The sequence below is a fragment of the Cupressus sempervirens genome, chromosome 5 (genome assembly GCF_028749045.1).
Source record: "Cupressus sempervirens isolate cs-2001-9-10 chromosome 5, ASM2874904v1, whole genome shotgun sequence".
Lineage (NCBI taxonomy): Eukaryota > Viridiplantae > Streptophyta > Pinopsida > Cupressales > Cupressaceae > Cupressus > Cupressus sempervirens.
The window spans coordinates 193,577,498-193,596,216 of record NC_143122.1 but is presented as its reverse complement, the minus strand read 5'-3'; the positions used below and the strand labels follow the sequence as shown (position 1 = coordinate 193,596,216).

At 40.6% G+C, this 18,719-nt stretch overlaps 1 protein-coding gene across 7 annotated transcripts in view; it reads left to right on the top strand.

The window, feature by feature from the left end:
- UVR8 (Regulator of chromosome condensation (RCC1) family protein) overlaps window positions 1-18,719 on the top strand; it is a 267,087-nt gene that overhangs the window by 130,532 nt on the left and 117,836 nt on the right. The window lies entirely within an intron of this gene.

Genomic DNA, 18,719 nt, shown 5'->3' with positions numbered 1-18,719 from the left:
TTGAGGATGCTACCTGGGAGGGGGAAGCTATTTTGCAGCACCCAGCGTTGAGATTGCTTGAGGCCAAGCAATTTCAGGAGGGGCGGACTGTAATGTCCCCTCTTTAGTTCGACATGACATTGATCATGGATTTTGCCTATTCCAGACTCTTGTAGGCAAATGGTGTGGAGAGAGAGTCAATTCTGCGGATCAGATGGTCATATCTTGCTCTTGAAGAAGTGTTAAGAGGTTATATTTTGTTATTATGTGTTATTGGGGCCTACATGTTATAATTTTAAGTTGAGTTGCACTTTTTATTTTATAAAATTACTTTATTATAAAAAGTGCATTATAATGAGATTTTATAAAGGATGTTTCTAGAAGTTCTAGAAAAAGTGCATTATAATGAGATTTTATAAAGGATGTTTCTAGAAGTTCTAGCAACTTCTTAGAAAAGTGAATAAATAGAGGGTTGGGCCTCTCATTTTGGACATGCTTGGATTTGAGATTTCTTTTACTTCTTCCATTGTGGAGCAAATTTGTAGTCTCTTGGGTTTGCAAATTATTATTTGATCTTTGGGAACGAATCACTCCCTTGGATTGGCGACTTTGAGGGTGTGAAATATCACCTGAATTGTTGCATTTGAGGAGTTGGTAATTCAGCCATCTCATTTGGACTTCATTGAGATTCAGTTATAAGGGTTTACTTTGGTTGGAATAAGGGTTTCAGTTGTGCCCTAGCATTTGTGGATTGATTAACAGGGTTTGAAGACACAGTTGTGCATTATTTTCAGACTGCCAGTCCAGAGTTTGGACCCACGTTTTTGCTCATAACTCCTAATTGGCTTGACGGATGAATTTCATATTGTAGGGGGTTATTCAGCAACCCTAGGCGCCCAGATTTATTGCTTTTGGAGTGACAAAAAACGTTGCAATATTTTTATGTAGCAGCCGTACCAAGCCGTACCTGTACGGCCCTGTCAGTTGGGCAGCAGCTGCAATTTTGTGAGTCGGTTTGGGGCAGATTGTGAGGTCTTCGTGTGGCATTAATTCAGCATTCATATCCGGCAAAATTGGAGCTATTTCAGGTACCCGGTACGTGGGATACGTGTACCTGGTACTTGGGTACGTGGGTACGAGTACCAATGCAACCTTGGTTTTCTCAGACTCATCATCTTGTATAGGCACAATATTTTCCACATTAGTCTAATTCTTGTTCTGTAAGTGTCATCATCAATCTGAGTTTATATGAGACAAAATTTGCAGCACCCTCAAGTCTATCTTCAAATCTAATTTCATTCACCATGATTGCTAATTAATTGCAAAGTCCTTATGATGATGTTTTTAGATTTTTTGAGGTTGTATATGTTCTTGGTATTGTTGCCAACTTGGCTCTGATACCAATTTAAGGAAATAGGATCAATTAATACAACCTATTTAAAAAAAAACCATATACTCTCTCTCTTATGTTTCCTCCTTATTGATAGAACTGATACTCTCTCTCTTATTTTTTCTCCTTATTGATAGAACTGATGCAATATTGCTTTTGCAGATTTTGACAAGTAAATTACAATATCAATTTGTAAGTGGTTCAGAACTTCTAATTTAAACTGCATATAATATTAGATCACTGCAACTTGATTAATACCACATGTGATTTCTGTGTATTCTGAATTGTAGCAATCAAATGAGGATTTATACATGTAAGTTAAGACATGTCTCTACGTGGTTTATCCGTACATGACATTGCCTAACATACAATTAGCATCGATTCCAACATAGATGCCGATTCACTTTGAGCTAGCTGCATTGGTAATGATACCAATCGCTGCGAATGATTTGATCTACACTTGTTAATTAATTCATTCGTAACACCAATAGTGGATAATAATATGATCAGTATATTGACCAGTTTACACATGGGTTAATTATTCAATCAGATTTGTTATTGATTCAGTTTGAATATAGTTTACTAGTTACTCATTTAATAATCATCAGATTATATGTGTGTGTGTGTGCACGCGCGCGCCCGCGTGCGTGTGTGCGTGTGCGTGGGCGTGTGAAACTCAATCACATATATGAATTATCTAATGCTTATCAATCTGAGATAATAATGTTTAACTAATAATCATAATAGTTTATCTCTTGATGAAATCAATCCGACTGAAGCTACAACATTAACACTATATACACTCTATTTATGCCTTTGTTGATGCTTAGGCTGACTTAGATATGTAACTAAAAGATCTAGTACAAGTTATTTACTTATATGCAGCCATAAAAATGATCCTTGATTCAATGATTAGTTAAGTTAACCACACTACTCATAACCCTATGCTCACAATAGCTAAGGGAACAACATGCCTTACTCCTTCACATAAGTTTTGTTCTTTGCTGCTAATGAATTGTGGATGCTCCCAAAATCTTCATCTTCCCATGTGGCAACTTCAACTGACAAAATGTTCCTTTGTGTGAGTGTCCTAGCCCTTAGCTTCTTTATGTATGTCTAGAAATTGAACTTAGGATTGGATGAAGCTTACCTTCACATCTATCCCAAGTACTATTTGTGTTTAAATTCCATGCAAATCACTTTTTCTCTTCATATTATTTTGTGATTTTGCCATGTTCTCCTTGTGGCTTGAGAGTCTCTCTTATTGGTGGTTAATTTGGTCCTCCTCTAATCTATTGGTATACCTTTAAAAAAGAGGTTACGGATGGTAGATAGTACCTTGAAACTTATTGAATGAATTATTTAGGATCTCTAATGGGAGACAATCCACTTAGCCCATCTTTTAAAATGGGTTTTGAATTTAATGATGTACCGATGTATGGCTCCTATAGTAGCAACGATATTAGGAACGCCTCTTTTGCATTTGATACAAGTTTATGGTTTCTTGATACTTTGCACGTATCCTTTTTAATTAGAATGTTTTGACCTTTAAGTGGAATGACATGAATAACTTGTGGAAATTCATCCCAATTTTTCCTAAAATAGTTAACCGCTGAGCTCCCAATACAATGCTTGTTTCAATCGTTGGGATAGAAATCCATCAAGAATCAAGTGCAATGTCTCCCATGGGAATTTTAACATTGGGGAATCTTTGTGAACAACTAAATGTACTTTCATTTACAACCATAAGCTGGAGTATTGGGGTTGGGTAAGCAAAGCAATTCAATTGTTTTGCCAAGTTATAGTTTGTGAAGTTATGAGTAGTCCTTAAGTCAATTAATATTATTAGTGTCCATCTTTTATGGGAACCTAGTCCCTTAAGGGTTTGTGAGGTATTAATAGCCAACAATGCATGGCAAGAGATGATAGGTTATTTTTTGAGTCTTCTACCTCCCACTCTATTGTCTCTTCTTCATCCCTTTCTTTCTCTCTTTCTTGATAGATGCTGTCAATTGAGAATGGTTTCTTCGCAACAAATTTCTTTCCTTTTCTAAATGCTTTATGATAGTTGAAACATAACTCTATCTTGCCCGTTCTTCCTCAATTTGTTGAGGAATCAGTCTTACAAGTTAAAGAAATGTTCGTGTAGGGGTCCTCCAATCTCCTTTTCTTAGAAGTTACTAGCTTCGATTAACAAAAACCTTTTCTTTTACCTACCTTGCCACGATCATTATTTAAAGCATATAATTTGGACACAATGAGCATATCTCATATTTAATGTTGTCTTTAAAACATACTAGGAATAGTTCCTCAAACTTTTCTCTACAACATTCTCCACTCTTAAATGCCTAGTTTGGAATCAATGAATATAATGTTGTGAGGTTTTCACACAATTGCCCCATTGCAAATGGGGACCTCTTTTTTTGGCTTGTACTTGTTAGGTTTTGGCGGTAAAGGTGACAATTTAGATATCAAAAGGATTAAGGAGTGGTTAAGCTATTAATTCGTTAGGTTGCAAGTGCATATGAGAGTGCCAAAATTAAGGTTTCACTAGGGCAAGTTATAGCAGTTAGAGTTAAAATTCCTATGTGCATTAATATTTTGGATAGTCAAATAGTCCAAAATACATTGTAAAGACATATTTTGTGCATAAGGGCTTTAAAATCCTTATTAAAAATGATTTTCCGTACTTAAAATATTCAAAATCATTATAAAATAGAAATAGAAATAGAAATTTCTTTCCAATAAGCACAAAATCCCTATGGAAATAGAATTTCCACTTAAAAAATCATGAAAGTCACTACAAGGGGTCATTTTTCCACTCGTCAGGAGAGATTTACAATAAAAAACAAAGTGTTGGTACAATTTGTTCCTATGAGAGTTTCTTTTTGCCTCGTAGACATCAAGGACAAAGAGTAAAAGTTTGCATGTACATCGATTTTCCACTAGACTTTGAAAATTTTGAGAAAATTGTAAAGTCCTTGTGGACACGGATTCTCCCTTTTTCCCTATGAATATGGGTTTTCCATTTATCCAATACATAGAATATTTTTGAGCTAGGAAGTCAGGAAAATCCATATGGATGAAGAATTTACACTTATCCTGATGCATGTGAAACTTTCGCTAATCTAGATGAAGGTTGTGTTTTCCTTTTAGGGACATTTTAGTTACGTTAAAATGTTAAGGTATTGGGATTAAATTAATCCTTTTGAGGGTCGATTCTACCCTCTATGGATAATGAAGATTTTCTTGAATGGGAGCGTGATAAATTTGAGTGGAGTCCCCATGAGGATTGATTTTGCCTTTGAGAGAACATGAAATAAAATTTAATGAATTAATTAAAATTAAGTACAAATGGAATTTCAGGGTGATATTTTTAATCCCACATTGGTTGTGTGAGAGAGATCTATCTAAAGACTCCTTTAAAAGAACCTCCAACAACAATAAAGTGCAAAGTAGGTGATGCATTGACCGTAAAAGTCAAGGTTGGTCAAAGCGAGAGCCAAGGACTTGATAAGAAAATTGTCCAATGAAGGGAGAGTATAAAACGTAAGAATGCCATGAAGAAATACATCAGCCATGGTCGAGAAAACTGATTTAGGAAGGTTTCTGATTTAAAAATCAGAATTTTCTTTGACTCCAAAAGGGAAATTTAAAGGTTGAGTGGACACAAAACACAAGTTCGTATTAAGTTCTGAAATCTTCCTCATAGGGTTCAATGTTTACAATAAATGCTAAAATCTCTCCATTCGCCAAATCATATCAAGGTTGGTTGCAGGTTCATTTGAAGACAAAAAATTGAGTTTCAAGACCAAGTTGGGGCAGCCAAGGGGCTGCTGATGCATGATGATTCAGACTAAGTCTGAAAATTTTCCCAATAAGCTAGATTATTTTAAAAAATCTTAGAAAATTCACAGGCTGTGGGGCAGCGAAGGGGCTGCTGATGCATGATGATTCAGACTAAGTTTGAAATTTTTCCCAATAAACTAGATTGTTTTAAAAAATCATAGAAAATTCACAGGCTGCCTAATCCTATGAGAAATTGTTGCTGAGTGTTCATACACTTATTAAAACTCATGGACATTGGTTAGAGTGCATCTGTCATGAGGAGTGGATTGGTTTTGTGACATTTGTAGACTTGTTATATGGCAGTCCTCAGAAACTGAACTAAGACATTAATGATGAAAATTGATACAGATTTTGAAGTCAAAATCTAGTTATCTAAGGCATAGTTTTCATTATTTTGAAGTATGATTTTTCCTAGTTGCGGACTTAGCCTGAATACTCCTCAGACTTAGTTTTCAGACTGTCTTCATAAATTTGTTAAACTTTATGACTTCAAAGTTTTGATTTTCTTTGTAAGTTTGGGGCAATTAGGGATCAATTCATTCATTATTGCATTGTCCTCAAACTTTATTCTTAACACTTTCATTCAAAATTTGATTTGTAGTCAAAAGCTATAAATTTTCTATGTCAAGTTATTAAGGGTAAAATCGCCATAGGAGAACCTAGTTAGAATGAACCAATAGCTTCTTTCAGATTGTATGTTTGCCTTGCATGGTCCAATGGCATTTACATGGACTTAATTTGGATTATTGCTTGCATATTGTTATGCATCAATGGATAGTGCTAATTGAGTGGTGGTAGTTTGAAATTTTGAACATCTTACATTTACCTTAGGAGATTCTACTAGCTTGGCTGATGTTGGTGGCTGAATTAAGTCTTGTAGAGTTCCCAAGGCATCCATGATTTCTTGCGTTCTAGGAGTAGATTCGATTCTCTAAGCCCTTATCATCTCCTTGCAATTGTTTGTTGGGAATGGTTGGAAGATGTTAAGTTGGTATTCATTGAATGAACAACGTACATCCCTTTGTGATAACCAACATATCACATCATAAAACTAAGTGATATTCCACGATTTAGAAGCAACCTTGAGGTTGTCTCATTTGATCTCACAAGTCATCTACATTGGTTAGCATATGACCATCCTTATTCAAGAGAGTCTTGTAGATTTGCTTTTCACCTTGAAACATTGAGTGTTTGATTTTGTATGTTGTAATGGAACAAAACTCACATCAACAAGAATCTTAGTGACACACTATTTGTTTTGTTTGATGATGATCTACCATTGTTGATTTGATTTCGTCCTTCATTTTCCTGGCATTTTTCGATATTTGTTTCCTTATAGATTCATTCTCTATGAGACAAATCTGCTAAATTACCGTATCATTACTGATTGGAGATTTTCCAGGTGTGAAATTATTTTTGCCTCTTGTTGCAGCACCAGTTTTTTTTTTGCAATAACTTACTGAAAGCAAATTAAAGTAATCTGAAATTTCTTTTGTATCTGGATAAAACTTCTCAAAAACAGTCTCCTAGAAATTTGTAGTCCTTAGAGAAAATTTGGTGGAAACTTGAACTTTGCAACAAATTCTTCAGTTTTTTCCCAATGTTCCTATGTTCGGCCTAGATCAAGTTCAATTGATGAATACCTCAAAAATCAGAAACAATTTTGCTGATTTGAGACCCATGGTGTAAATATAGTGGAATTATTAATTTTGTAACAGCTACAAAATCTCCGCTAAATAACCTCAAATCTGCACTTTAGCAGCTTCAATATGTGGACTTGTTTAACCCTTCACAAATCACGGAAAAATTCACTGATTTGACATTTTGAGTAAAAAATGAATGTTTACCGCATGGGGTAAATAGATTAATGCACATAGACAATAGATAAGAACAACATAACTCTTTATATTATTTGCATATGCCAGAGACATTACATTATGCTTGATAAGACGATTTACAATGATCTCAGATGGGGTATAAATACTTCCCGCCGAACCTTCTCGAAGGGGTCCATCGGCTACATAACAATCTAATCTACCCGTCGGCTACAAAATCTTTACCGACAACATGTACCCGTCGGCTACATAGTTTCTACTGACGACATCATCCCCCCCAAAAGAAAAGTCATCTCCAGACGACAATACAACAAAATTTAAAATAACAAATAACCCAAATACATCAAGCCATAAATACTACACAGCAGGATGGGTCCTTGGCATAGTGCTCGTCCGCGCTCTCAACTCGTTCAGCTCTGCTCGCAGCTTATAGACTTGTTCCTTCCGAACTTTCAGTTCTGCTTCTGCCTCCATTTGAAGCTCTACAACTGACTGCATCATGTTTGTGATTTCCCCTTATTCTTTTTCCTTTGCTACTGCCACTTGCTCCTTTTCAGTTGCCAACTGCTCTTTTTTTGCTGCTAACTTCACTTTTTCTGCTGCTAACTTCTCTAGCTGACTTTGTCTGTCCAACAGGGCTGCTCTCTCGTAGTTCCAGGCCACTCTTTCAGATTCCCAGGCCGCCCTTTCTGAAGCTAACCTGGCAGCTGACTCCTCCCAAGCTCTCTAAGCTGCTACTTGATCCGCCTGACTCCTCTGAAGAGTGTAGTATGCCTCCTTGTGTAACTTTTCTATCTTATGAATTAGAACCTCAACCCGACTCTCCACACCAAAATCTTTAGTGGTGGCCCAATCCTGACGCATCGCATCAGTCTCTACATCCGGCCATCCCCGCTCCTCAAAACACACCATGAAGGTAGCTGGGCATCCCAATCGCATAAAAAATATAACCCTCTCGAGCTACTTCATGACTGGGTCCAATGCCTGAGTCTCCGTCGAAGTTAACACTTGGCGAGCCCGAGACGCTAGAGATGCTAGAGTTGCTACATCAACAAGAAATGCTTCTCTCATCCCTGTCTCCTGCGCTACTGAATATTCTTGTTGCACACCCATAGTTGCCTCTACCGCTCCTGCCATACGCTCAACAACACTGTGATGGTCCTTGTAGCCGACGGGTTCATATTGTCGGTAAAGATTTTGTAGTCAACGAGTAGATTATATTGTTATGTAGCTGACGGACCCCTTCGGGAAGGTTCGGCGGGAAGTATTTAAACCCTGTCTGGGATCATTGTAAATCATCTTATCATCAGTGTTATGTAATCCCTTGGCATATGTGAATAATAAAGGAGTATTGCTATTGCTGTTGCTGTTCTTGTCTATTGTCTGTGTGGATTAATCCATTGATCTATGCGGTAAGCATTTGGCGCCGTTGCCCAATGGACCTGGAACAAAGGTTGGAATGACGACTAATGCCGAATCAGTTAAACAAAAAAAAGAATAAGTTGAAGGACAAAGATGAAATTTGCACAGCTCAAGGAAATTTAATTTTGGTGCAACAGGCCAAATGTAGACGGAGGTTTCAAAAGATTGCCGATGGACACTAAAGCGCTGAGGCATTGTTGGAGGAGATTCGTTAGCGGGTGGAATTGGTGGAAGAAGCAAGGGAGGAATTTTTGAACTTATATTCGCCGAGGGAAGAGAATCCAGACAGAAGGGAACTAAATCGCATGACTTGGAGTGCCGAGGGAGCACGAGCGTGGAGTGAACTCTTTGTCCGTGATACACTTCCGGAACGGGAAGACCCTTCTTCACCAAAGTACACAGCTGTTGGAGATAAGACAACTGTTGGAGAAAGTGCTGGTGTGGGAGTGCAAATTGCCAGTGTGAGAGTGCAAAGCGCCGGTGTGGGAGTACAAAGCGCGAGTGTGGGAGTGAACAACGCCAGTGTTGCAGGACCGAACAACGCTCGTGCACAAAATCCAGTAGTGATGGTGTGACCAAAGGAAAAGCTGCTGAAGTTTGATGGCGATGGTACGACTGATCCAATTTGACACTGTAAAACATGTGAAACAATTTGGAGGGCAAATGGCATAACAGATACCAACGAATGGCTCCGGCAATTTTCGGCAATCCTACGGGGTGTCGCAATTGATTGGTTCTCTGATACAGATCCCCAAAAGTTAACTATTTGGGACAACATCAAGGAGTTTATCACAGAATTTCAACTACTGTGTGACGACAATGAGATCGTGGTGGAGATATACAACACAAAGCAGGGGAAGAATGAAATTGTCTGAGTATACTCTAGGAAATTAAAAGACTTAATAAATAAAATGGAAAATAAGTCAGCAAATGGGCTATAGAAAAGATGGTTCGTTGAAGGTCTACGTTTGAAGTTGCGGAAGAAGATGAAGATTGTGCCGCCGTCATCATATACTAAAGCGTACAATCGGGCGATGAACTTGGAAAGTGAGTAGAAAATAAAGAAGAAAAGTAGGTCATTTGAGTCAGATGACGATGCGTCTTCGGAAGAAGAGAGTAGCGATGATGAAAAAAACAGCAAGAAGGTTTGAGCTCTCCAGAAAGACATGATCCTGATGATGAAGGAATTGAAAAACATGCAGAAAGAAACAAAGGGAAGCGAGCTATGGTGCACGGAATGTAAGACAAAAGGTCACACAAAGGGATCCTGTCCAAAGAAGTAGTTCTGCGAGATCTGCTAGATCATGGGACATTCCACAAAAGAATGCCCCTTCAACATGAAAACCAAAGGACCTCAATAAGTGTTCCTAACACAGGAGGCTTTTGCGTACGGAGGGAGCAAGAACACAAGTACGGAGGGTGCCACGTCTGGAGGATACAAAAATAATAGACGTGGGCAAAACAACAATGCGAACAATAACAATAATAATGGCAGCCGAAGTCAAATTTAGTCCGATGTGAATTGACGGCTGATCGTTCAATGCTGAGCATGTAATTTGTGGGGCTACGTTGCTCGGGATTGTACAATGGCAAACACACCAAAATTATTATGCAAATGGTGTGTACTTGATGATCATGAAGATGCCAAGTACTTGAAGTCTGGAGTGAATTTGATCACTGTCGTGATGAACGAAGAGGAGGTGCTGGCAATCACACAGAAACAAGCAAAATTATACCCTGACCCTGCGGAAGAAAAGAAGAGGTTGGAGGAAGTATGGAAGGAAATTGAGAAAGTGACACAGGCAGAGAGTGCACACTTGAGGGACACCACAGGTACCTCAACAAGAAATTGCGCGGAACAGAACATTGTACGGTAGATACTAGAAATGGAGGTACTTGTCAAAATTAACAATCTGTTGATAACAATGCCATAGCTCCGATTGACACTTACAAATATCATGCAAACTGCTAAATTACCAGGAGAACCAGGACGTGGGAAGGAAATTGCCACCGGTGGAGAAGACCCAATGCTACTAGCCCTCACATCCGGACGACATTCGACAGTCGTCGAGATGGAGATTTTCGGCAATGTTCTGAAAGACACAATCATCGACAGAGGGTCCGACATGAATGTCTTACTAAAGGATACCCAGAAGAGGTTGGGATAGCCCACGTTGTGGCCACCTACATTCCAGTTGTTGACAGCGGACCAATATGGCATTAAACCTCTCGGCGTCTTGATGGCACAATCGGTGACGATTGACACACAACATTCTTGCTCAACTTCGTCGTGATCCCGCTGAAGAGAAAAGGATATGACGCAATTTTGCGCTGCGGATGGCTCATTCAAGCCAGAGTTAAACATGATTGGAAGAAAAACACTTTATCACTTGAAAGCAAAGGGTGGAAATTCGTCATTGATTTGCACACCCAGATGGTGGGGGAAGAAGCTCTATCATCAGATTTTGAAGAAGAAAATGAAGGGAGGCAGTGTATGGAACAAAATCAGGAGGGAGTCCTGAGGTTGGAAGTAGGATCAACGGACGATGATTTGGATTTTGTCAATGGTCTTTACCACTGGCAGATGGAGGACTATGAGCTGTTACAGAGTTGCAATGTACTGACCATAGAGGAAGGACACAATGGAGATGAATTCCCAAGAGAATTCAGAGAAATGAAAGAGGGGGATGCGCCGCTGGATGAAACACCCGCCCATGCATTCAGTGAGGGGGAGCCAATCAAATACAATGAAGCCACACTGCAAACCATGAATTTGGGAGATGAGGCCAAACCAAGGAATATATTGGTGGGAGATAATTGGGACCCAGTACTGAAAGCAACAACATTCAAGATATTTTTGAAATACAAAGATGTATTCGCATGGACATATAAGGATTTGAAAGGAGTACTGCTGGAATTGTGTGTGCACCGCATTTTGCTGGTCGAGGGAACAGTACCCGTACGGAAGCAACCCTACAGGATGAATAAGAACTATGCGGCACGGGTTATAGAAGAGATCAACCGGATGCTGGAAGCCGGTATTATTTTCAAGGTGCAGACAAATGAGTGTGTGTCACCCATAGTAATCTTATTGAAGGACACCACCCAAATCCGGATATGCGTTGATTTCAAATGCCTTAATGCAGTCGCAATCAAGGATCCATTCCCCATTCCATTTACAGATAGTATATTGGAGGAGGTCGCAGGACAGGAAATTAATTCCTTTATGGATGGGTTCTCCGGATACAATCAAATTTCCATAGCAGAGGAGGACAAACTGAAAATGACATTTGTCGTGGAGGATGGGGTGTACGCACTCAACCGGATGCCATTCGACCTATGCAACGCGCCGGCTACATTCCAGCAGATCATACTGCACATTTATGACAAAATGTTCGTGGGAAACTTCAAGGCGTTCTTGGATGATTGGTTTGTATCTAGTGTCGAAGACAAACATCTGGCAGTGTTGGGGGAATGTATGGAGAGATGTCGACGGGCGTGACTAGCCTTGAATTCGAAGAAATGCAGATTCATGGTTCCACAGGGAAGACTGCTTAGGCATGTAGTTTGTAAGGAGGGCTTGAAGACAGATCTAGAAAAAGTCAGAGTCATTGGAAATGCAGCCGTCCACCAATGTAACGGAGGTCAAATCTTTCCTAGGACACATGCTATTACAGAAGGTTCATCAAATTTTTTTTCCAAAGTGCCATGCTCGCTGGATAGGTTAACATGCAAAGGAGAATCATTTAGATGGGAGAAAGTACAAGATGAGGCATTTCAAGGGCTGAAGGTATGACTGGCTACGGCACCCATCTTGGCATACCCAGATTGGAATAAGGAATTCCTTGTTCACGTCGAGGCATCCAACTATGCGATCGGAGCAACCTTGGCGTAGATAGGTAGCCACGGGTTGGATCACCTGATATACTTTGCCAGCCAACTGTTATCAAAAGCAAAACAGAACTACAACACAATGGAACGAGAAGCATTGGGCATGGTTTACGCTGTACAAAAGTTTCGACACTACTTGCTAGCGACACCGTTTGTATTCTATGTGGACCATCAAGCTTTATTGTACCTGGTAAATAAATCGGTCATCCAAGGAAGAATCAGTTAGTGGTTCCTTTTGCTACAGGAATTCACCTTCAAAATCATTGTACGAGTTGAGAAGAAGCATGTCAGTGCAGACCATCTATCGCGGATTAAAATAGGTGAACCGATGGATGGAGACGTGAATGATGATTTCCCTGATGCATAACTATTCCAAATTGTAGTACTACAAAAATGGTATACCAGTATGGGGAGTACTTGTCCATGAGACAACCACCGAGGGAGATGCCAGAGAATGAAAAGCGGAAATTGGTATTAAGGAGCCATACATTTCAGTTGATTAATGGATTGCTGTACAAAATGAGGCCAGATCACATCCTTAGATGGTGTGTCTTGGAGGAGGAAATACCAAAGGTATTGAAGGAAGCACATGAGGGACCAACAGGTGGACATATGAGACCCGACACCACGGCGAGGAAGATACTACTGGTAGGATTGTGGTGGCCAACGGTGTACAACGACGTGCAGAAATGGGTTGTCTGTTGTGACACTTGCCAACGGGTTGTGAAGCCGTTGAAGAGAGACTTTATGTCGCTTAACCCCTCACACGTTCAAGAACTCTTCGAACGATGGGGATTGGATTTCATTGGACCTCTGAAGGTGAGCAAGACTAGAAGGTGCTGATACATTGTTGTCGCAACGGAGTATCTGACCAAATGGGTGGAGGCACGCGCACTACTGAATAATTCAGCTGTCAGCACAACAAGATTTATTTATGAGCAGATCATTACAAGGTACGGGATTCCATTACAATTAAGAAGTGATAGGGGTGGACACTTCGTTAACCATGTTATCAGACTGCTCACCACCAAATTCAAGACCTGTCATTCATTATCGAGCTCGTACTATCCAAGAGCAAATGGACAGGTTGAAGTTACGAACAAGATCCTGGTATCAATTATCTACAAGTCATGTGCGGTCGAAGGTCAAGATTGGGAGGAAAAACTACCCTCTGCTTTGTGGGCATACTGCACGACATACAAGGTGACAACGGGGCATATATCATTCCAGCTAATGTTCGAGTAGGAAGCAGTGGTACCAGTAGAGTTCATCATACCAAGCTTAAGGATCGCACTAGAAAATAAGTTGGGCGACATGGAATGCCTGAGGGAATGGTTGCATAATTTGAATAAGCTCAAAGAGAAGTGGCTATTGGCACAATGGGCCACAAAGGTGACACAGAATAGACGTAAGGCGTGGCATGATAAACATCTGAAACTCAACAGGTTTCAGTCGGTGCAGTTGGTGTTGAAGTATGATAGACAAAATGAGATCAAACCAGGAAAGTTTAAGGTCAAATGGGTCGGGCTATACCAGATCCAAGAGGTAGGTGATAATGGAGCAATAAAATTGTGGACCTTAGACGGACAAGAAGTGCCTCAAGCAGTCAACGGGTCGAAGCTGAAGATGTACCATGCCAGGAAGACTTTGTCGTCATCGTAGAATGGCCAAGTCTTAATGACTCCCTTGTCATCATAGAATGGTGAAGTATGGAGGGAAAATTGAGTTTGTTGTATTTTTTAAGGAAAAAAAATTGAAAAAAATAAAATAAAAAGAAGGCGAATTGAAAAAGGTCCGCGGATAGCGCCACGGACAGAGTGTCCCCTGGACAGTGGTTTTCGTGGACACCTGTCCTCGGCAAACTTCCGTGGATAGGCTCCCACAATTGGCTTGAAGACCTCGCGGCTTTATCCTTTCGTCCGCGGGTTCACTTTCCTAATCTTCTGCGGCTTTGCTTTCTCACATTCTACTGTGCTTCCTTCTTGTTCCCCTATGGTGTAGCCCTTTCCTTCCGTGGTCACCTGTTTCTTTCTTCCGTGGGCATTTCATCCCCCATGCCAGTCTTTTTCAATACCGTTGCTAGTCTTTTTGTTTATCGCGGCTCAAATTTTTCATTCCTCTCGTGCGACTTAATTCTTTTCTCTCGTGGGTTGTGTGTGAACCGGTTCTTCTTGCCTTGCCCACGGAGTGAGATTTTTCTTCTGCGTCGTTCATACTTTTTATCCTCGCGGAGTAAGTTCTTCGCCTTCAGAGAGGTCATAAAGTGTTTATCGAGTCTTCTTTGGTTCACCGCACCCTGAACTCCTCTTTCGCGGGTTGTCTGTATCCTTCGCGGCTTGCGGGATTTGATATTAGCAACAAGAGCTGCATTGTGGCCATGGCCAGGTAGCACGGTATTGATGTTGTGTTGAATGATAAGTCCAAGTGGGAGACTCGTGCTCTTATTTGTTTTGGCAAGAAACAATGTTTTATTGGCACGGTGAGGGCATCTTTGGTGCTTATGAATTCCAAGAACACAGTGTCCTAGATTAAGCGGCTTATGTTTCCTCTTGGTAGCATAGATCTCTTTCCTGTACGTGGATGGTTGAATGTTCATGGTTTCACTTGTTTTAAATTTTCGTGGGAGAAAAAGAAATATTAAGACAACGAGATCCTTGGAGTTCCAGACAGAACCTTGCTGTGGAAAACAAAAGTAATGAAAGGAGGAACCCTATATTATAAAACCACGAAAGAAATGGTTATTATATGGAATTAGTAAGGAAACAAAAGCAATGGAAGAACTAGCTTAAGGATAATATGGGGAAGAATGCTAGAGTCTTGGCTTCTGGAATTCGAGTTGCAGGGCCATCAGCGTCCGTCAGCAAGAAGGAAAAAGTAAGGGCCAAACTCACACATCTCACGGTTCAATTTGAAGGACTCAATGGCAGCAAATGCCGAAAATGGTGGCAAGAAACTCCAGACACAGGTAATTAAACAGATTTTGATACGAGCATAGGTGCATTGGGCCATCCAACTTCCATTTTTTTCCATCCGATTGTTTGAATCAGTTTTGCGAACTATGATAGAAGCATATAATCGGCACAACAGAACCAACACATTTTTTTACAAAAAGCATCGGATGACAGTTTCTTTTAAACCTAAGGATTTCACTAGGGTTTTCGGCATCCCTGGCCCTGGAGCTCGGAAGGTGGAAATCAAGAACCACAAGTTGTCTCAGGAACAAAAAGAATATTGGATACGAGTAGTGGGCCGTGATCTTACACTAGAGGAGATGGAGTCAATGGTAAAGGGGTCTAAATGCAGAGGGCTTTGGCGAGACCTTATTTGAGAGGGCCATTGGAGGTGCATTATGGATGTCATCAAGAGCAAGTTGACAGGGACAACTCGGGCTTCAAATATAGCATTGCCACAGAGTGTATTTATGAATGACATCATGAATGGCACAGTGTACGATTGGGCCACAGTCCTCGCTGACCGGATGGAGTTCATGACAATTCAACACCAGAAATTTTTTATGCAACACCATGCCGTTGGCTTGTTTCTGGAAGTAGCCAGTAATTAGATACCAATGAATGAATTTTAGGCTCCACCGCGGGGAAAGTTGGTACAAGGAGAACCTCCAATATTCTATTGGAGACATTTGGACACGGGTGGAACAACAACGGGGCCGAAGAAGGTATTCCGAGGATTGGAGGCTCACGGGGACACGGATAGCGGCCGAGAGGATACTTTAGAGAGCAGTGGTGCTAAGTACAAGGAAGAGAGCACTTTTGTGGAAATTGGCAACGAACCAGTAGTTAGCGAGTCCACATTTTTCAGCTCGGTGCAATTGCCAACTTTTGCGCACTTGTCCACCTCCAGTTCACACATTGCTTCTTTTGGTCAGCATCATGCACCGGTCGTGATGACCCCAACGGCAGTAGCAGATGTGGTCCCACGGACAGTAGCAGATGTCCCACTGGTAGTGGCAGACGGTGTCCCACGGCTAACAGATGTTGCACCGACGACGACCACAGAGATTGCTTTCCCGACGGTTGCGACATGTTTCACTCGAGGGCGTACCTTTCCAGCATCGTATGCCAGACCTTGTTGCACCAACAGAGCTAGAGTTGATAGAGTTGCCAACGCAAGACCCTAAACCCCAGGTTCATTTAGATGTGATTGGTTTAGATGCTGTGGTCACTATTTCATCTTCCTTGTTGACGAAGGCACAATTAGAGTAGCTTGAGAGAATGGAGGTGATAGATAGAGCAAGCGCATTTTTGAGGCAGCAGTTTCGGCTCATTCCTGCAAAGGTCGGACCGTCCATTCAGTCTCCGAGTCATGGAGGAGTTACTCCAAGACCAATAGCCGTATCAGGGCCATAGGAGGTGGTAGTTCCACAGTCCGAGGGGGCGGCCAGGAAGGAGGAGGCGGCACCAGATGTGGACATGGTTACCACAGGAGTGTTAGAGACGGGCAATGATGGGGAATGGACCATGGATGATGTGCCGAAGGAGGATTATGGGTCAGATGAAGACAGATACAGAGATTACCTTAGGGCTATGCGGGCTGCGCTGCAGAAGGGACACAATGTGGCATTACAGGTTATGACCTGGCAGAGAGAGTGGCATTTGGTTTGGGCTTATATCAGGGGGATTTGTTTGCAGCGGTTCCGTTGATGTTTTGAGGACAGAGGATGGCCAACAGTTGAGACACTGGAGATGTTGGTAGATTGGTCCACTGAGCCGGAGGTGGGTCCATGCAACACTTCCATGGAGAACCTGGCGCACGAGATAGTAGGATTGTACAAAGAAGTCTACTATGCTCGCAGGTGTGCGGAGGCAGATAGGGCAGTAGACAAGGTCATAGCGGAGAGGTCTCTAGCAGTAGAGAAGGAGGCTAGAGAAAAGGTAAATGCGGAATTGGTTAGCCAACAAGTAGCGTGGGCAGATGAGCGTGCAACATTGTTGCGAGATAAGGAAGCGGCTGAGTAGGAATTGCAGTTAGCAAAGACCCAGGCTATGGATGCAGTGTTTCTCCTGAAGGAAGCCGTGGACGTTAACACACGGATTCAGAAAGATTTGAGCATTTGGACAGAGCAAGTCTATGAATTGCGTCGGCAACAACATTGTTCAGGCTCACAGCCTCCTCTCTAGTGTATATTACTATATTCTTTCTCTATTGTATTTTGTGGTCTCTGGGTTTTGTTAGTTTTGAAGTCGCTAGGAGATGACTTTTCTCTTGGGGGGGGATGACGTCGTCGGTAAAAACTGTGTAGCCGACGGGTTCATGTTGTCGGTAAAGATTTTGTAGCCGATGGGTAGATTAGATTGTTATGTAGCCAACAGACTCCTTCGGGAAGGTTCAGCGGGAAATATTTATACCTCGTCTGGGATCATTGTAAATCATCTTATCATCAGTGTTATGTATCCCTTGGCATATCCAAATAGTAAAGGAGTACTGCTGTTGCTGATCTTGTCTATTGTCTGTGTGCCTTAATCCATTGATCTATGCGGTAACAATGAAGGCCTTTGTCTTTTGCCCTTGAAATGCCAAGATTAACCTTGGATAGCACTTGTAATGAAATCACTTGTGCAAGAGAAGAATATTATAAGAAATATGCTATAAATACTAATAATACTTGAAGTTGACAATATTAGTCCACTTTGAGGAAGCAAACCTCCAAATATTTTTTACTTCCAGAATACAAATCACAACATGATGATAATAAACTAACCACTTGTGTTGCATCCCAAATTTTGCCTTAAAATTTTAAAGTTGTTTATAGCCATTGTTAAATCAGTTAATTATAGTTGTTGCATTGATTTGATCATGTTCATGTGAAATTGAATTAGTTAATTATAGCCGTTGCATCGATTGATCATGCTCGTGTGAAATTGAATCAGTTAATTATAGCCGTTGCATTGATTGATCATGTTCATGTGAAATTGAATCAGTTAATTATAGCCATTGCATTGATTTGTTTATCAAATGAAACTAGTTAGTTAAATTTAGTCGTTGTGTCCATGTGAAATGGAATTCGTTTATTTTAGCCGTTGTGTAATGAGATTTCCTAACAATCACTTGATGATTTTTCTTAACAAGTTATGAATCTTGAATTGATGTTTTGGCAAGAATGTTGTTTAAAAATGTTTACAAGATGAAAGATCAGAGAGAGAGGGGAAGTATTACAAAAAGAGGTCATTTGGAATGGGATGATCATATGATTCAGTTATTAGGAATGATAGGTATGATCTAAAAGTCGCCATGGCAAGGTTAGTAGGGCTTGACAATAAATTTCTTAGTGGAACATTGCATGAGCTAAAATTAAAAATAAAAGAACAATATAATTATTCAAATAAAACAAAATT